The sequence below is a fragment of the Heteronotia binoei genome, chromosome 4, assembly GCF_032191835.1.
Source record: "Heteronotia binoei isolate CCM8104 ecotype False Entrance Well chromosome 4, APGP_CSIRO_Hbin_v1, whole genome shotgun sequence".
NCBI classification, from domain to species: Eukaryota; Metazoa; Chordata; class Lepidosauria; order Squamata; family Gekkonidae; genus Heteronotia; species Heteronotia binoei.
The window spans coordinates 182,148,487-182,169,372 of NC_083226.1; positions in this window are offsets into that span (position 1 = coordinate 182,148,487).

Genomic DNA, 20,886 nt, shown 5'->3' on the forward strand with positions numbered 1-20,886 from the left:
AGACGGGCCTGCGTTGGCTGGGCCTTGCCTTGGCACCTGAGACGGAGAAGTTGCCCGCGTCCTTCAAAACTGAAGGGTCAAAACAGTTTCAATTGCGGCAAGCTGGAGGAAGTGTGGCATACCTGGAGGAAGTGTGGCATAGACTGGGACAACATGGGGCGCCTTGAAGAGGTTGGCATTGGAACGCTGGCATTGGCTGTGACTCAGAGGCGGAGCCTCTGCTTGGCAAGCAGAAGGTCCCAGGTTCAATCCCCAGCATCTCCAGTTGAAAGGGCCAGGTAGGAGGTGATATGGAAGACCTCTGTCTGTGACCGTGGAGAGCCACGGCCAGTCTGAGTAGATAGGATTGGCTTTGATGAACCGAGAAGAAGACGGTAGATTAATACCCCACCTTCTCTCTGAACTGAGTCTCAGAGTGGCTTACAATCTCCTACATAAGAGGAGCCCTGTTGGATCAGGCCAGTGGCCCATCCAGTCTAACACTCTGTGTCACATAAGAACATAAGAGAAGCCCTGTTGGATCAGGCCAATGGCCCATCCAGTCCAACACTCTGTGTCACATAAGAACATAAGAGAAGCCCTGTTGGATCAGGCCAGTGGCCCATCCAGTCCAACACTCTGTCTCACATAAGAACATAAGAGAAGCCATGTTGGATCAGGCAAGTGGCCCATCCAGTCCAACACTCTGTGTCACATAAGAACATAAGAGAAGTCATGTTGGATCAGGCCAGTGGCCCATCCAGTCCAACACTCAGTGTCACATAAGAACATAAGAGAAGCCATGTTGGAACAGGCCAATGGCCCATCCAGTCCAAACCTCTGTGTCACATAAGAACATAAGAGAAGCCCTGTTGGATCCGGCCAGTGGCCCATCCAGTCCAACACTCTGTGTCACATAAGAACATAAGAGAAGACCGGTTGGATCAGGCCAATGGCCCATCCAGTCCAACACTCTCTGTCACATAAGAACATAAGAGAAGCCCTGTTGGATCAGGCCAATGGCCCCTCCAGTCCAACACTCTGTGTCACATAAGAACATAAGAGAAGTCATGTTGAATCAGGTCAGTGGCCCATCCAGTCCAACACTCTGTGTCACATAAGAACATAAGAGAAGCCATGTTGGAACAGGCCAATGGCCCATCCAGTCCAACACTCTGTGTCACATAAGAACATAAGAGAAGCCCTGTTGGATCAGGCCACTGACCCATCCAGTCCAACACTCTGTGTCACATAAGAAAATAAGAGAAACCATGTTGGATCAGGCCAGTGGCCCATCCAGTCCAACACTCTGTGTCACATAAGAGCATAAGAGAAGCCCTGTTGGATCAGGCCACTGACCCATCCAGTCCAACACTCTGTGTCACATAAGAAAATAAGAGAAACCATGTTGGATCAGGCCAGTGGCCCATCCAGTTCAACACTCTGTGTCACATAAGAACATAAGAGAAGCCATGTTGGAACAGGCCAATGGCCCATCCAGTCCAACACTCTGTGTCACATAAGAACATAAGAGAAGCCCTGTTGGATCAGGCCAATGGCCCATCCAGTCCAACACTCTGTGTCACATAAGAAAATAAGAGAAGCCCTGTTGGATCAGGCCAATGGCCCATCAAGTCCAACACTCTGTGTCACATAAGAGAAGCCCTGTTGGATCAGGCCAGTGGCCCATCCAGTTCAACACTCTGTGTCACATAGGAACATAAGAGAAGCCCTGTTGGATCAGGCCACTGACCCATCCAGTCCAACACTCTGTGTCACATAAGAAAATAAGAGAAACCATGTTGGATCAGGCCAGTGGCCCATTCAGTCCAACACTCTGTGTCACATAAGAACATAAGAGAAGCCCTGTTGGATCAGGCCACTGACCCATCCAGTCCAACACTCTGTGTCACATAAGAAAATAAGAGAAACCATGTTGGATCAGGCCAGTGGCCCATCCAGTTCAACACTCTGTGTCACATAAGAACATAAGAGAAGCCATGTTGGAACAGGCCAATGGCCCATCCAGTCCAACACTCTGTGTCACATAAGAACATAAGAGAAGCCCTGTTGGATCAGGCCAATGGCCCATCCAGTCCAACACTCTGTGTCACATAAGAACATAAGAGAAGCCCTGTTGGATCATGCCAATGGCCCATGCAGTCCAACACTCTGTGTCACATAAGAGAAGCCCTGTTGGATCAGGCCAGTGGCCCATCCAGTTCAACACTCTGTGTCACATAAGAACATAAGAGAAGTCATGTTGAATCAGGCCAGTGGCCCATCCAGTCCAACACTCTGTGTCACATAAGAACATAAGAGAAGCCATGTTGGAACAGGCCAATGGCCCATCCATTCCAACACTCTGTGTCACATAAGAACATAAGAGAAGCCCTGTTGGATCAGGCCACTGACCCATCCAGTCCAACACTCTGTGTCACATAAGAAAATAAGAGAAACCATGTTGGATCAGGCCAGTGGCCAATCCAGTCTAACACTCTGTGTCACATAAGAACATAAGAGAAGCCCTGTTGGATCAGGCCACTGACCCATCCAGTCCAACACTCTGTGTCACATAAGAAAATAAGAGAAACCAAGTTGGATCAGGCCAGTAGCCCATCCAGTTCAACACTCTGTGTCACATAAGAACATAAGAGAAGCCATGTTGGAACAGGCCAATGGCCCATCCAGTCCAACACTCTGTGTCACATAAGAACATAAGAGAAGCCCTGTTGGATCAGGCCAATGGCCCATCCAGTCCAACACTCTGTGTCACATAAGAGCATAAGAGAAGCCCTGTTGGATCAGGCCAATGGCCCCTCCAGTCCAACACTCTGTGTCACATAAGAACATAAGAGAAGCCCTGTTGGATCAGGCCAATAGCCCATCCAGTCCAACACTCTGTGTCACATAAGAACATAAGAGAAGCCATGTTGGAACAGGCCAACGGCCTATCCAGTCCAACACTCTGTGTCACATAAGAACATAAGAGAAGCCCTGTTGGATCAGGCCAATGGCCCATCCAGTCCAACACTCTGTGTCACATAAGAACATAAGAGAAGCCCTGTTGGATCAGGCCAATGGCCCATCCAGTCCAACACTCTGTGTCACATAAGAGAAGCCCTGTTGGATCAGGCCAGTGGCCCATCCAGTTCAACACTCTGTGTCACATAAGAACATAAGAGAAGTCATGTTGAATCAGGCCAGTGGCCCATCCAGTCCAACACTCTGTGTCACATAAGAACATAAGAGAAGTCATGTTGAATCAGGCCAATGGCCCATCCAGTCCAACACTCTGTGTCACATAAGAGAAGCCATGTTGGATCAGGCCAATGGCCCATCCAGTCCAACACTCTGTGTCACATAAGAGAAGCCCTGTTGGATCAGGCCAGTGGCCCATCCAGTTCAACACTCTGTGTCACATAAGAACATAAGAGAAGCCCTGTTGGATCAGGCCAATGGCCCATCCAGTCCAACACTCTGTGTCACATAAGAACATAAGAGAAGCCCTGTTGGATCAGGCCAATGGCCCATCCAGTCCAACACTCTGTGTCACATAAGAGAAGCCCTGTTGGATCAGGCCAGTGGCCCATCCAGTTCAACACTCTGTGTCACATAAGAACATAAGAGAAGTCATGTTGAATCAGGCCAGTGGCCCATCCAGTCCAACACTCTGTGTCACATAAGAACATAAGAGAAGTCATGTTGAATCAGGCCAATGGCCCATCCAGTCCAACACTCTGTGTCACACAGTGGCCAAAAAATACAGGGGTCATCAGGAGGTCCATCAGTGTGGTGAAGACACTAGAAGCCCTCCCACTGTGCCCTCCCCAAGCACCGAAAATACAGAGCATCATTGCCCCAGACAGATCCAACAATACGCTGTGGCTAATAGCCACTGATGGACCTCTGCTTCAGATGTTTATCCAATCCCCTCTTGAAGGTGGCTATGCTTGTAGCCGCCACCACCTCCTGTGGCAGTGAATTCCACATGTTAATCTCTCTTTGGGTGGAGAAGGACTTCCTTTTATCCATTCTAACCCAACTGCTCAGCAATTTCATTGAATGCCCATGAATTATCTTATTGTGAGAAAGGGAGAAATGTCCTTCTTTCTCTACCTTCTCTATCCCAAAGTTGCCAGCTTTAGCATGGGAAACTCCTGAAGACTTGGGGGTACAGCTGGGAGAGGGGAAAGGCCCCAGTTGGCTACGCTGCCATACAGAATACACTTTGCAGCAGCCTTTTTCACCAGGCAAACTATCTCCATAGTGTGGAAATCGGTGGCCGTCCCACCTGCCCTATACTGAAGCTGTGACTTGTTGCGCTCCAGCAGTGCTTGGATCTGCCGTCCAATGGAAACGTCCTGGGCGGTCCCAGCCTCCATCACCACACATCTGGCACGTGCAGAATCTTAAATGGCTCCTAGATGTGGAGCCCAGATGCCAACCTAATTCCTATCAGAAGAAACGGATGGGAAGGGGTGGTAGTTATGCTGGATTACTTCTTAAACATATCAAAATGGGGAGGGACGGTGACTCAGTGGTAGAGCACCTGCTTGGTAAGCAGAAGGTCCCAGGTTCAATCCCCGGCATCTCCAACTCAAAAGGGTCCAGGCAAGTAGGCGTGAAGAACCTCAGCTTGAGACCCTGGAGAGCCATGAATGGGGCTGTCGCTCAGTGGTAGAGCCTCTGCTTGGGAAACAGAAGGTCCAAGGTTCAATCCCCGGCATCTCCAACTAAAAAGGTTCCAGGCAAATAGGCATGAAAAACCTCAGCTTGGGACCCTGGAGAGCCATGAATGGGGCTGTGGCTCAGTGGTAGAGCATCTGCTTGGTAAGCAGCAGGTCCCAGGTTCAATCCCTGGCATCTCCAACTAAAAAGGGTCCAGCCAAGTAGGCATGAAGAACCTCAGCTTGAGACCCTGGGGAGCCTTGAATGGGGCTGTGGCTCAGTGGTAGAGCATCTGCTTGGGAAACAGAAGGTCCAAGGTTCAGTCCCTGGCATCTCCAACTCAAAAGGGTCCAGGCAAATAGGCGTGAAAAACCTCAGCTTGGGACTCTGGAGAGCCTTGAATGGGGCTGTGGCTCAGTGGTAGAGCATCTGCTTGGGAAACAGAAGGTCCAAGGTTCAATCCCCGGCATCTCCAACTAAAAGGGTCCAGGCAAGTAGGCGTGAAAAACCTCAGCTTGGGACTCTGGAGAGCCTTGAATGGGGCTGTGGCTCAGTGGTAGAGCATCTGCTTGGGAAACAGAAGGTCCAAGGTTCAATCCCTGGCATCTCCAACTCAAAAGGGTCCAGGCAAGTAGGCGTGAAGAACCTCAGCTTGAGACCCTGGAGAGCCATGAATGGGGCTGTCGCTCAGTGGTAGAGCCTCTGCTTGGGAAACAGAAGGTCCAAGGTTCAATCCCTGGCATCTCCAACTCAAAAGGGTCCAGGCAAATAGGCGTGAAAAACCTCAGCTTGGGACTCTGGAGAGCCTTGAATGGGGCTGTGGCTCAGTGGTAGAGCATCTGCTTGGGAAACAGAAGGTCCAAGGTTCAATCCCTGGCATCTCCAACTCAAAAGGGTCCAGGCAAGTAGGCGTGAAGAACCTCAGCTTGAGACCCTGGAGAGCCATGAATGGGGCTGTCGCTCAGTGGTAGAGCCTCTGCTTGGGAAACAGAAGGTCCAAGGTTCAATCCCTGGCATCTCCAACTCAAAAGGGTCCAGGCAAATAGGCGTGAAAAACCTCAGCTTGGGACTCTGGAGAGCCTTGAATGGGGCTGTGGCTCAGTGGTAGAGCATCTGCTTGGGAAACAGAAGGTCCAAGGTTCAATCCCTGGCATCTCCAACTCAAAAGGGTCCAGGCAAGTAGGCGTGAAGAACCTCAGCTTGAGACCCTGGAGAGCCATGAATGGGGCTGTCGCTCAGTGGTAGAGCCTCTGCTTGGGAAACAGAAGGTCCAAGGTTCAATCCCTGGCATCTCCAACTCAAAAGGGTCCAGGCAAATAGGCGTGAAAAACCTCAGCTTGGGACTCTGGAGAGCCATGAATGGGGCTGTGGCTCAGTGGTAGAGCATCTGCTTGGGAAACAGAAGGTCCCAGGTTCAATCCCCAGCATCTCCAACTAAAAAGGTTCCAGACAAATAGGCGTGAAAAACCTCAGCTTGAGACCCTGGAGAGCCGCTGCCAGTCTGAGAAGACAATGCTGACTTTGATGGACCGAAGGTCTGATTCAGTATAAGGCAGCTTCATATGTTCAAAATGAAGTGGTGAAAACCTGCAGAGACGGCAAGAGGTGAGATCTTCCCAGAGGACCAGGGAAGGAACGGGGCGCCTTCAAAGCTACCGGATACTCAGTGGGTAAGCTCACTTTCTCAGGGCATCTGGTTTACTTTCAAGGGAACTCTTATTCCTGATTCCTGAAAGAGGTGTGGAATTGATTTCCTTGTATATTGTTTTCAGGGTTTTGTTTGTAGAACAAGCCCAGCAGGAATCCATTTGCATATTAGGCCACACCCCCGATATCACCATCGTTTTACATAGGAGTTTTTTTGTAGAAAAAGCCCAGCGGGGACTAATTTGCATATTAAGCCGCACCCCCTGGCATCATGCCGCCCGGAACTGCATTCCTGCGCGTTTCTGCTCAAAAAAAAAGCCCCGATTGTTTTCTCACATATGAACATCTGAAGCTGCCTTATACTGACTCAGACCCTCAGTCCTTCAAAGTCAGTCTTGTCTTCTCAGACTGGCAGCGGCTCTCCAGGGTCTCCAGCGGAGGTTTTTCACACCTCTTTGCCTGGACCCTTTTTTGGAGATGCCGGGGATTGAACCTGGGACCTTCTGCTTCCCAAGCAGATGCTCTACCACTGAGCCACCATCCCTCACGAAAATGGATGTAGTGGGAAAGGTTTTGGAAACAGCAGAGTTGGACTTCTTATCCCAGCTGTTAACTGGGATAACTAAAGAAGAAGCAAGAAAATATTGGATTAAATTCTATGCCTGGTTAGAGAAACCAGACTCTTAAGAGTCTCTGATGTGAACTTATTTTTTCTTTTCTCCCTGTACTGTTGTATAAAATTTGTCTCTATTGGAATTGTCAAAATTTTAACAAAAGGAGCATACTATAAAACGTGAAATGGAGTTGGTGCAGTTGAGATAAAACAGTCGAGGGCAATTTATGATAAGAAGTTATTGTAGAATTATGAACATATGAAGCTGCCTTATACTGAATCAGACCTTTGGTCCATCAAAGTCAGTATTGTCTTCTCAGACTGGCAGCGGCTCTCCAGGGTCTCAAGCTGAGGTTTTTCACACCTATTTGCCTGGACCCTTTTTAGTTGGAGATGCCAGGGATTGAACCTGGGACCTTCTGCTTACCAAGCAGATGCTCTGCCACTGAGCCACAGCCCCATTCATGGCTCTCCAGGGTCTCAAGCTGAGGTTTTTCGCACCTATTTGCCTGGACCCTTTTGAGTTGGAGATGCCAGGGATTGAACCTGGGACCTTCTGGGTCTGATTTGGGATAAGCAGGGCTTTTTTTGAGCCGAGAGCCCCGTGGCACAGAGCGGTCAGCTGCAGTCCCGGCAGTCCTAAGCTCTGCTCACGATCTGAGTTCGATCCCCGGTGGAAGCTGGGTTTTCAGGTCGCCGGCTCGAGGTTGACTCAGCCTTCCATCCTTCTGAGGTCGGTCAAAGGAGTCCCCAGCTTGCTGCGGGGAAAGTGTAAAAGACTGGGGAAGGCAATGGCAAACCACCCCACAAAAGTCTACCAAGGGAATGTTATGGTGTCACCTCATGGGTCGGTAACTACCTGATGCTTGCATAGGGGGCTACCTTTACCTTTTCTCTTTTTTTAAAGCAGGAACGCACAGGAATGTATCGGGGTGTGTGTGTGTGGGGGGGTGGCAATATGGGAGGAGAGGGTCTGGGAAGTATATATGAACATGGGAAGCTGCCTTATCCTGAATCAGAGCCGCTGCCAGTCTGAGTAGACAAGACTGACTTTGATGGACCGAGGGTTTGATTCAGTAGAAGGCAGTTTCCTAAGTTCGCTCCTTCAAAGTCAGTATTGTCAGCTACTACCTGGTCCCTTTTAATTGGGAGATGCCGGGGATTGAACCTGGGACCTTCTACGCACCAAGCACAGGCTCTGCCACTGTGCTCATTACCCCTCCCCACCCTTGGTTCATCGAAGTCAGTACAGTCTGCTCAGACTGGCCAGAGTCTTTCTCATCACCTCCTGTCTGGGCCTTTTAACTGGAGGTGCTGGGGATTGAACCTGGAACCTTCTGCATGTCAAGTTAGAACGGCTAAAAAGAAATCCTTCTTCACCCCAAGGGTGATTAACACCTGGAATTCACTGCCACAGGAAGGGGCGGCGGCTACAAGCATAGACAGCTTCAATAGCCACTGATGGACCTCTGCTTCAACATCTGGAGCAGAGGTCCATCAGTGGCTCTTAGCCACAGGGTATAGATGGAACTCTCTCTGGGGCAGTGATGCTCTGTCTTCTTGGTGCTTGGAGGGGGGGGCGCACAGTGTCCTGGCCCCAGTGATGGACCTCTTGATGGCACCTGGGTTTTTTGACCACTGTGTGACATGGACTGGATGGGCCATTGGCCTGATCCAACATGGCTTCTCTTATGTTCTTATGTCTGGAGCAGTGATGCTCCGTATTCTTGGTACTTGGGGGGCAACAGTGGGAGGGCTTCTAGTGTACTGGCCCCACTGATGGCCACTGCGTTTTTTGAAAACTGTGTGACACAGAGTGTTGGACTGGATGGGCCATTGGCCTGATCCAACATGGCTTCTCTTATGTTCTTATGTCTGCGGCAGTGATGCTCCGTATTCTTGGTGCTGGCGGGGGGGGGCAGCAGTGGGAGGGCTTCTAGTGTCCTGGCCCCACTGATGGACCTCCTGATGGCCCCTGGGTTTTTTGAACACTGTGTGACACAGAGTGTTGGACTGGGTGGGCCATTGGCCTGATCCAACAAGGCTTCTCTTATGTTCTTCTGTCTGGGGCAGTGATGCTCCGTATTCTTGGTGTTTGGGGGGGGGGGGCACAGTGGGAGGACTTCTAGTGTCCTGGCCCCACTGGTGGATTTCCTGATGGCATTTGGGTTTTTTGGCCACTGTGTGACACAGAGTGTTGGACTGGATGGACCATTGGCCTGATCCAACATGGCTTCTCTTATGTTCTTATGTCTGGGGCAGTGATGCTTCGTATTCTTGGTGCTGGCGGGGGGGGGGGGCAGCAGTGGGCGGGCTTCTAGTGACCAGGCTCCACTGATGGATCTCCTGATGGCCCCTGGGTTTTTGGCCACTGTGTGACACAGAGTGTTGGACTGGGTGGGCCATTGGCCTGATCCAACAGGGCTTCTCTTATGTGGCACAGAGTGTTGGACTGGATGGGCCAGTGGCCTGATCCAACAGGGCTTCTCTTCTGTTCTTATGTGACGCAGAGTGTTGGACTGGATGGGCCACTGGCCTGATCCAACATGGCTTCTCTTATGTTCTTATGTGACACAGAGTGTTGGACTGGATGGGCCACTGGCCTGATCCAACAGGGCTTCTCTTCTGTTCTTATGTGACACAGAGTGTTGGACTGGATGGGCCACTGGCCTGATCCAACATGGCTTCTCTTATGTTCTTATGTGACACAGAGTGTTGGACTGGATGGGCCACTGGCCTGATCCAACAGGGCTTCTCTTATGTTCTTCTGTGACACAGAGTGTTGGACTGGATGGGCCACTGGCCTGACCCAACAGGGCTTCTCTTATGTTCTTATGTGACACAGAGTGTTGGACTGGATGGGCCACTGGCCTGATCCAACATGGCTTCTCTTATGTTCTTATGTTCAAGCAGAGGTTCTTTCACTGAGCCACGGCCCCTACCCAAACCATTTAGGGCAGGGGTCTCCAACCCCCGGTCTGAGGATTGGTTCCAGTCCATTGCCTTTTAACAACCAGGCCATGAGTTGTATAATTATTTGATTATGTAATAATAATAATAGAAGAAGACGACAACATTGGATTTATATCCTGCCCTCCACTCCGAATTACAGTTTCATAGTGGCTCACAATCTCCTTTATCTTCTTCCCCCACAACAAACAGCCTGTGAGGTGGGTGGGGCTGAGAGGGCTCTCACAGCAGCTGCCCTTTCAAGGACAATGTGAGGGCTATGGCTGACCCAAGGCCATCCCAGCAGCTGCAAGTGGAGGAGTGGGAAATCAAACCCAGTTCTCCCAAATAAGAGTCTGCATACTTAATCACAATGCCAAACTTACAGAAATAAAGTGCACAATCCCAAAGCCACCCCCCCCCCCCACCCCCAGTCCCTCGAAAAATTGTCTTCCACAAAACCGGTCCCTCGTGCCTAAAAGGTTGGGGACCACTGCTTTACGGTGTTTTGAACTGTGCCCAGAAGCTGATGTGCAGCCGGCGAAGATCTTTTGAGACTGGAGTGAGAGGTTTCCTATATCAAATAGCCACCGATCTGTTGCATTTTGGACCAGCGGGAGTTTCTGAACAGTTTTCACAGGTAGCCTCAGGTAGAGCGCATTAAAAAGCTAAAGGTAGTCCCCCTGTGCAAGCACCAGTCGTTTCTGACTCTGGGGCGACGTCGCATCACAATGTTTTCACGGCAGACTTTTGACGGGGTGGTTTGCCATTGCCTTCCCCGGTCATCGACACTTCCCCCCCAGCAAGCTGGGTTCTCATTTTCCGACCTCGGAAGGATGGAAGGCTGAGTCAACCTTGAGCCGGCTACCTGAACCCAGCTTCCGCCAGGATCGAACTCAGGTCGTGAGCAGAGAGCTCGGACTGCAGTACTGCAGCTTTACCACTCTGTGCCATTGGAACAGGAGTCATTGTGGCCAGGGCACGCTTTTCGAGGAAGGGCTGTTGCTGGGTTGGGAAGAGATTTCAGGCTGTGGGAAAGTAAGTTGCGCAGAGCTACACAAAGAGAATGTGGCAAAAAATATCTTTTGAAACACCTTATGTATATCGGAAAGAGGAAGGGGTCCCCCCCGCTCCATGTTTTGAAGCTCAGAGACACATACTCCCGGGAAAAGTGTTCCAAATATAATAATAATAATAATAATAATAATAATAATAATAATAATAATACTTTTTATTTATATCCCGCCCTCCCCGCCAGGGCAGGCTCAGGGCGGCTGCACGATTGAACTGCACGATTGAGATCCTGAGTCCAAAACCAGTTCCACCACATCACCAAGCCCCTCACTGAGAACAAAGTCTACGTATAAGAAGGAAAGTGGATCCTTTAGATCTGGGGGGGGGGGGGGGGGACACATTTGGACAACTTGGAGGTCCCACCAAACCATCAGTTGCTAAATTTGCAATGAGAGTAAAAGTTTTATTGCATCCTCAGTTCCCCTCGGGAAGGTGGAGAAAAAAGTCTCTATTTAAGCTCAAAACAGACCTCCTGTGTCTCCGGAAATGCTAGGCACAGAGAGCCACCCCATCAGACCAAAGTCTTTTGTGCTTCCAAAGAAGTCAGGCTGTGTGACACAGAATGTTGGACTGGAGGGGCCACTGGCCTGATCTAACATGGCTTCTCTTATGTTCTTATGTGACACAGAGTGTTGGACTGGAGGGGCCACTGGCCTGATCCAACAGGGCTTCTCTTCTGTTCTTATGTGACACAGAGTGTTGGACTGGATGGGCCACTGGCCTGATCCAACAGGGCTTCTCTTATGTGACACAGAGTGTTGGACTGGAGGGGCCATTGGCCTGATCCAACATGGCTTCTCTTATGTTCTTATGTGACACAGAGCGTTGGACTGGAGGGGCCACTGGCCTGATCCAACATGGCTTCTCTTATGTTCTTATGTGACACAGAGTGTTGGACTGGATGGGCCACTGGCCTGATTCAACATGGCTTCTCTTATGTTCTTATGTGACACAGAGCGTTGGACTGGAGGGGCCACTGGCCTGATCCAACATGGCTTCTCTTATGTTCTTATGTGACACAGAGTGTTGGACTGGAGGGGCCACTGGCCTGATTCAACATGGCTTCTCTTATGTTCTTAGTGACACAGAGTGTTGGACTGGAGGGGCCGTTGGCCTGATCCAACATGGCTTCTCTTATGTTCTTATGTGACACAGAGTGTTGGACTGGATGGGCCACTGGCCTGATTCAACATGGCTTCTCTTATGTTCTTATGTGACACAGAGTGTTGGACTGGATGGGCCACTGGCCTGATTCAACATGGCTTCTCTTATGTTCTTATGTGACACAGAGTGTTGGACTGGAGGGGCCGTTGGCCTGATCCAACATGGCTTCTCTTATGTTCTTATGAACTGTATTATGCATTTATTAAAGCATTTCCATCTCCATCCATGAGGGAGAAAGAAACGAATGTAAGGATGAATCACTGGCGATTAAAACCAATTCACGCCATGATAGTATTCCCCCAAACCAGGGCTTTTTCAGTAGCAGGAACTCCTTTGCATATTAGGCCACACCCCTCTTATGTAGCCAATCCTCCAAGAGCTTACAGGGCTCTTCGTACAGGGCCTAATGTAAACTCTTGGAGGATTGGTTGCATCAAGGAGGTGTGGCCTAATAGGCAAAGGGGTTCCTGTGACAAAAAAGCCTTGCCCAGTACATATGAACATACGAAGCTGCCTTCTACTGAATCAGATCTTCGGTCCATCAAAGTCAGTATTGTCTTCTCAGACTGGCAGCGGCTCTCCAGGGTCTCAAGCTGAGGTTTTTCATGCCTACTTGCCAGGACCCTTTTTAGTTGGAGATGCCGGAGATTGAACCTGGGATCTTCTGCTTACCAAGCAGATGCTCTACCACTGAGCCACAGCCCCACTCATGGCTCTCCAGGGTCTCAAGCTGAGGTTATTCACGCCTACTTGTCCGGACCCTTTTTAGTTGGAGATGCCGGGGATTGAACCTGGGACCTTCTGCTTCCCAAGCAGATGCTCTACCACTGAGCCACAGCCCCATTCATGGCTCTCCAGGGTCTCAAGCTGAGGTTTTTCATGCCAACTTGCCTAGACTCTTTTTAGCTGGAGATGCCGGGGATTGAACCTGGGACCTTCTGCTTCCCAAGCAGATGCTCTACCACTGAGCCACAGCCCCATTCATGGCTCTCCAGGGTCTCAAGCTGAGGTTTTTCACGCCTACTTGCCTGGACCCTTTTTAGTTGGAGATGCCGGAGATTGAACCTGGGACCTTCTGCTTCCCAAGCAGATGCTCTACCACTGAGCCACAGCCCCATTCATGGCTCTCCAGGGTCTCAAGCTGAGGTTTTCCACACCTATTTGCCTGGACCCTTTTTAGTTGGGAGATGCCGGGGATTGAACTTGGGACCTTCCGCTTACCAAGCAGATGCTCTACCACTGAGCCACAGTCCCATTCATGGCTCTCCAGGGTCTCAAGATGAGGTTTTCCACGCCTATTTGCCTGGACCCTTTTTAGTTGGAGATGGCGGGGATTGAACCTGGGACCTGCTGCTTACCAAGCATGAGCCACCATCCCTCCCCAGGTACTATGTAGGAGTGTAAAAGTTGGACAATGAAGGAAGCTGACAGGAAGGCAGTTGGTTTGAAATGTGGTTTTGGAGGAGAGTTTTGTGGATATCATGGACCGCCCACAAAAAAAAAAATAACTATCATATGACTGCATGTGTAGTCCAGTCAGGAGATCCTAAGATTGTCTGGCAGTCACAAGTTCTAGCTCTTTTAGCATTATGCACCACTAGGTGGCGAGCTAGGCTTGTTTTTAAGGCAAAAGGCCCTCAGAGGTGGTTTGCCATTGCCTGCTTCTGTGTGAGGCTCCTGGTTCTCCACTTTGTGAGCGACTGGCGTTAAAAGTTGTGAGCTACTTCATAATGAGTGTGCTGCAGCGACCAGTGGTGAAGCAAAGAACCTGCTCCTTAAAAAAGGTGCAGAAACCAGTTCAAACAACTCCCTTGTGGAGCCGCGTTTGGCCTTGAAACAGAACCCTGCTGCCACCTGCTGGATCTAAGAGGTAATGCTACACCCTTTTAAAATAGATAGATAGAAAGATAATTTTATTTTATTTCAATAAATTTTTTACTCGAAACTTTACTGCAGTAGAAAAACCTTAAGACTAACACAATTTGTGGCTGCAAGGGAGCAGCATTTGAGAGTCACTAATCACTTCTTCAGACACCTGGAATGTCTTGTTAGAGAACCAAAACACAGTTGTTGCCCATAGCTGCAATCAGCTAACGCTCTTCTGTTGACTTGGTCTAATGCTCTTCTGTTGTCCTCTGGATTTGAATACAACCTTCTGCAGTTCCAGGAGTACCCTTTTTGGTGCTGATTTGCTATGGGAAAGCCCCGTCTCACACTTCTGACTCTTGCCTTCAGAAGCACTTTACTGATTTGAAAATAAAATATTTTGCTGGAGTTTCTTTTCAGAGCTCCCTTTGAAATGCCTTCCCTCCGCTGGAAATAATGGATAGGGGCACCTTCTTTGAAGAAGAAGAAGATGATATTGGATTTCTATCCTGCCCTCCACTCCGAAGAGTCTCAGAGTGGCTCACAATCTCCTTTACCTTCCTCCCCCACAACAGACACCCTGTGAGGTGGGTGGGGCTGGAGAGGGCTCTCACAGCAGCTGCCCTTTCAAGGACAACCTCTGCCAGAGCTATGGCGGACCCAAGGCCATGCTAGCAGGTGCAAGTGGAGGAGTGGGGAATCAAACCTGGTTCTCCCAGATAAGAGAGCTCTGGCTGACCCAAGGCCATGCTAGCAGGTGCAAGTGGAGGAGTGGGGAATCAAACCCGGTTCTCCCAGATAAGAGAGCTCTGGCTGACCCAAGGCCATTCCAGCAACTGCAAATGGAGGAGTGGGGAATCAAACCCGGTTCTCCCAGATAAGAGAGCTCTGGCTGACCCAAGGCCATTCCAGCAACTGCAAGTGGAGGAGTGGGGAATCAAACCCGGTTCTCCCAGATAAGAGAGCTCTGGCTGACCCAAGGCCATTCCAGCAGGTGCAAGTGGAGGAGTGGGGAATCAAACCCCGTTCTCCCAGATGAGAGCTCTGGCTGACCCAAGGCCATTCCAGCAACTGCAAGTGGAGGAGTGGGGAATCAAACCCGGTTCTCCCAGATAAGAGAGCTCTGGCTGACCCAAGGCCATTCCAGCAGGTGCAAGTGAAGGAGTGGGGAATCAAACCCGGTTCTCCCAGATAAGAGCTATGGCTGACCCAAGGCCATTCCAGCAGCTGCAAGTGGAGGAGTGGGGAATCAAACCCGGTTCTCCCAGATAAGAGCTATGGCTGACCCAAGGCCATTCCAGCAGGTGCAAGGGGAGGAGTGGGGAATCAAACCCCGTTCTCCCAGATAAGAGAGCTCTGGCTGACCCAAGGCCATTCCAGCAGTTGCAAGTGGAGGAGTGGGGAATCAAACCCCGTTCTCCCAGATAAGAGAGCTATGGCTGACCCAAGGCCATTCCAGCAGGTGCAAGTGGAGGAGTGGGGAATCAAACCCCGTTCTCCCAGATAAGAGTCCGCACACTTAACCACTACACCAAACTGGCTCGTAGAATTGGACCCCCCTGCTCCAAACTTGGAGGGTGTTTTGAGGAGAGGCAATAGACACCGTGCTGCAAATTTGGTGCTACCTCAAAATATAGCTCTTTGCACATCAGGGTCCCAGAATCCTCAGCACCTCAAGCTGGATTTGGGGGTGTTGCAGATACTGAAAAAAAAAAGACGTTTCTCTGCCAGCTGCATTAGGCAATCCTTGGCTGGCTGGAGTAACAGTCCGACATGGTATGAGATGCTTTCAAATTTATACAAAACGCAGAAGCAAAAGCAGCCAAAAATTTCCTCAGCAGAGCCCGAGAGATCCTCGGCTTCTCCATTTAACGATTGATCAGGTATGCAACCCCTGCCTCTAGCAGCTAAATTTAGTCTTGTGGCACTGAAGAAGCGAGCCTGCTCGTTCTCACAAAACCAGACTCATGTTGACATCACCCAGGGCATCCCAGGTGAACAGGAGTCTTTGGCATCCGGGAAAATCCGCATCTTGGCCTCAGGGTTCCTGCTTGGCCCGGCTGGCAAAGTCATCAAGCAGCACAACTCTCAAAGCCTCAGAGCGGCAAGAATCACAAAGTTGGAAGGGACCTCTAGGGTCATCTAGTCCAACCCCCTGCACCATGCAGGAAACTCACAAATGCCTCCCCCTAAATTCATGGGATCTTCATCGCTGTCAGCTGGCCATCGAGCCTCTGTTGAAAAACCTCCAAGGAAGGAGAGCCCACCACCTCCCAAGGAGGAAGCCTGTTAGAATCCTAGAGTTGGAAGGGACCTCCAGGGTCATCTAGTCCACCCCCTGCACAATGCAGGAAACCCACAAATACCTCCCCCTAAATTCACAGGATCCTCATTGCTGTCAGATGGCCATCTAGCCTCTGTTGAAAAACCTCCAAGGAAGGAGAGCCCACCACCTCCCGAGAAAGCCTGTTCCACTGAGGAACCACTCAGGAAGTTCTTCCTAATGTTGAGCCGAAAACTCTTCTAATTTCAACCCGTTGGTTCTGGTCCTACCTTCTGGGGCCACAGAAAACAATTCCACGCCATCCTCTAGATGACAGCCCTTCAAGTACTTGAAGAAGGTGATCATATCACCTCTCAGCCGCCTCCTCTCCAGGCTAAACACGCCCAGCTCCTTCAGTCTTTCATAGGACTTCGTCTCCAGATCCCTCGCCATCTTCGTGACCCTCCTCTGGACCCCTTCCAGCTGGTCTATATCCTTCTTAAAATGTGGTGCCCAAAACTGAATACAATACTCCAGGGGAGGTCTGACCAGAGCAGAGCAAAGCGATACCATCACATCGCGTGATCTGGACACTAGACTTCTGTTGATACAGCCCAAAATTGCATTTGCCTTTTTCGCCACCGCATCACACTGTTGGCTCATGTTCAGTGTATGGTCCACTAAGACTTCTAGATCCTTTTCGCACATACTACTGCTAAGACAAGTCTTCCCCAACCTATAACCATGCATTGCATTTTTCCTACCTAAAGCAGAACTTTACATTTATCCCTGTTAAAACTCATTTTATAAGTTGCAGCCCAGTTTTCCAGCCTGTCAGGAGCATCCTTTATCCTGTTTCTGTCTTCTACTGGATTTGCAACCCCTCCCAATTTAGTCTCCTCGGCAAATTTAATCAGCATGCCCTCTATTCCTTCATCCTGTTTTCGGCAAGCGATGATGGCGGCGGAGGGAATGAGCCGATGGCTTCTGCGAGAGAAACCGCAACAGTGGCTCCTCCAGAGGCGGACTGCGTGCTTGCTGTGCGGCCTTTCATAGGCAAGAGATGCCAAAAATGCTCGAGGACCTCCATACAGATGGATGAAGCGACGGCAGCACACAAACGGCCCTAACAAGGTGAGAACGGCAAGTATTAGGCACTTTCTGGCTTGCTAAATGTGGATGCAAGAACGGTTTCTAAAAGTGCCAGGTGCCTACAGAGACGACACTTGCTAGGCCGAGAAATGGACATGGCTTTCTTTCCCAGAAACCTCTGCTCTCACGAAGAGAGTCCTGTGATTTCCACCCTGCCAGGAAGTAAAATTTGCAGCTCTGGTCAGTTCTCTCCCTGAATACCTATTGAGTACTGGATTCGAGTTTCTGGTGCTGAGCATTAAAGCTCTGCACGGCCTGGGATCGACATATCTGAGGGAGTCTCTCCCTGTATGCACCCCGCAGGGCTTGATGCTCACAGAACCAACATCTGCTGGATGTCCCCGGCCCCAAGGACACTCATTTGGCCTCGACCGGGGCCAGGGCGTTTTTGGCTGACACCAGCCTGGTGGAACACGCTTCCATTGGAAGTTAGAGCTTTAAGAACATAAGAGAAGCCATGTTGGATCAGAGGAGGGCCCATCCAGCCCAACACTCTTTGTCACGCTGGCCAATATTGAGCAGAGATCCATATTGGGCTAATAGCCACGGATGGACCTCTGCTCCATATTTTTATCCAATCCCCTCTTGAAGCTGGCTATGCTTGTGGCCGCCACCACCTCCTGTGGCAGTGAATTCCACGTGTTCATCACCCTATGGGTGGAGAAGTACCTCCTTTTATCCGTTTTAACCTGACTGCTCAGCAATTTCATTGAATGCCCACGAGTTCTTGTATTGTGAGAAAGGGAGAAAAGGACTTCTTTCTCCACTTTCTCCATCCCATGCATAATCTTGTAAACCTCTATCATGTCACCCCGCAGTCGACGTTTCTCCAAGCTAAAGAGCCCTAAGCGTTTCAACCTTTCTTCATAGGGAAAGTGTTCCAGCCCTTTAATCATTCTAGTTGCCCTTTTCTGGACTTTCTCCAATGCTATAATATCCTTTTTGAGGTGCGGCGACCAGAACTGCACACAATACTCCAAATGAGACCGCACCATCGATTTATACAGGGGCATTATGATACTGGCTGATTTGTTTTCAACTCCCTTCCTAATAATTCCCAGCATGGCGTTGGCCTTTTTTTATTGCAAACACACACTGTCTTGACATGTTCAGTGAGTTCTCTACCGCGACCCCAAGCTCTCTCTCTCGGTCAGTCTCTGCCATTACTTTTTTGCAAGGCCTGTAAGATTGAGCTGTTCCGCCAGGCCTTCGACTGAGGCAGCGGACGTACACGCTAAATCAACTTGACTTCCCTTGCTGCAGCACGCAGCCGTGTTCAGAGAATACTGGAGTGTGCTGAAGTGTCCATCGGATGGCCCAGCCGTGACAAAACATTATCGATCCATCAACCAGCTAGAAATGTATACATTATTTTTATCTCCTGTTTATCTGAGCCAGCTTGGTTTACTGGTTAAGTGGGCAGACTCTTACCTGGGAGAACCAAGTTTGATTCCCCACTCTTCCACTTGCAGTTGTTAGAATGACTCTGGATCAGCCGTAGCTCTCACAGGGCTGTCCTTGAAAGGGCAGCTTCTGGGAGAGCTCTCTCAGCCCCACCTACCTCACAGGGTGTTTGTTGTGGGGGAAGAAGATAAAGGAGATTGTAAGCCGCTCTGATTTAGAGAGAAGGGTGGGGTATAAAGCTACAGTCTTCTTACAACTATGAGATAAACTCTTTTATGATGGTTCTTATCGATTTCAGTGCTCTTCTTTTAATTGTATAACGATGCTGTGATCCGCCCTTGAGCCCGTTCATGAGATCGGGCAGAATATAAATGATGATACTGGATTTATATCTTGCCCTCCACTCCGAATCTCAGAGCAGCTCACAATCTCCTTTACCTTTCCCCCGCCCCAACAAACACCCTGTGAAATGGGTGGGGCTGAGAGAGCTCTCACAGCAGCTGCCCTTTCAAGGACAACCTCTACCAGACCTATGGCTGACCCAAGGCCATTCCAGCAGGTGCAAGTGGAGGAGTGGGGAATCAAACCCAGTTTTCTCAGATAAGAGTCCACACACTTAACCAGAACACCAAACTGGCTCTCCCAGTAGCTGCCCTTTCAAGGACAATGTGAGGGCTATGGCTGACCCAAGACCATTCCAGCAGGTGCAAGGGGAGGAGCGGGGAATCAAACCCGGTTTTCTCAGATAAGAGTCCACACACTTAACCGCTACACCAAACTGGCTCTCAGAGAAGCTGCCCTTTCAAGGACAATGTGAGGGCTATGGCTGACCCAAGGCCATTCCAGCAGGTGCAAGGGGAGGAGCTGGGAATCAAACCCGGTTTTCTCAGATAAGAGTCCATACACTTCACCACTACACCAAACTGGCTCTCCCAGAAGCTGCCCTTTCAAGGACAATGTGAGGGCTATGGCTGACCCAAGGCCGTTCCAGCAGGTGCAAGTGGAGGAGTGGGGAATCAAACCCGGTTTTCTCAGATAAGAGTCCACACACTTCACCACTACACCAAACTGGCTCTTCTAAACAAATACTATAAACTGCAGTTGTTCTGGGAACAGCATAAAGTTCCAAACTGTAAAGATTTTCACTGAAAAACACACACACACACCAAGGCAGATTTATTCCTGGTTCATTATATTGCTCCTTTTGTTAGAGAACAACACTGATTTTTTTTTTTAACAAACACAGTGTGGCAAACGGGCTGAGGTTAGACTTCTACAGGAGCCACGACTATTGCATCCGAGAGACAACCCCCCCCCCCCAAGAGCTCATGCAAGACACTGGGTGGACAGTCCGGAGGCTATTGCACCAAGGAGACAGTAAGTTTCCAAGCCACTTCAAGCAAGGTGCTAACGCTAGCCCGGGGGACAGAAGAAACCGGCGCAACGGGCGGCTTGGAAACAAAGTGGCCGTCTGACATCCAAAGCCACGTGGAACGAAACAAGAAACAAACCCAAACAGAAGAGCTGCTCGGTCTTACAGGAAGCAGAAAGAGGTTCTTCGTCCTTGCGGGTTCCCAAAGCTCCAATCGGCAGCCACCCCTGGGAAAGCGGCCCCTTTGCTGCAGTTCTAGAGAAACCAGAGAGATCGCGCATCATTGTACAGCATCTGGGAGATCCTTCTAAGGATCAATGTGGTTCTTCCTGGGAAGGCCGGAGCTGGTCTCGTGCCGGTCAGCGAGAGGAACGACCGCATGGCCAAAACCAGCTGCTCTCCAGCATACCCGCCCTGCGGCCAAACTCCTTTCTGCTTCCCTGCAAGACTGGCTGAAGTCCCACGGTGCTTGCTGGCATCTCCCCGAATGCAGATCGGTGCTTGCCGAAAGCGTTATCAGTGAAAGTGCAAGAGCTACTGTAAATTACCGGAAGGAGAGGGGGGGCGGGCGTCCCCAAGGGGAAGAAGAGCCGCCTGGCCGTTCCCAACAAAGTTAAAGAACGAGGAAGCCCAGACTCAAGGGAGATTGGGCTGGACCAACTACGATCGCTTAACCTATCCGGGGAATTATTTCGGGAGCCGCAAAAGACTTCCCGGCTGAGGCTGGCGGGC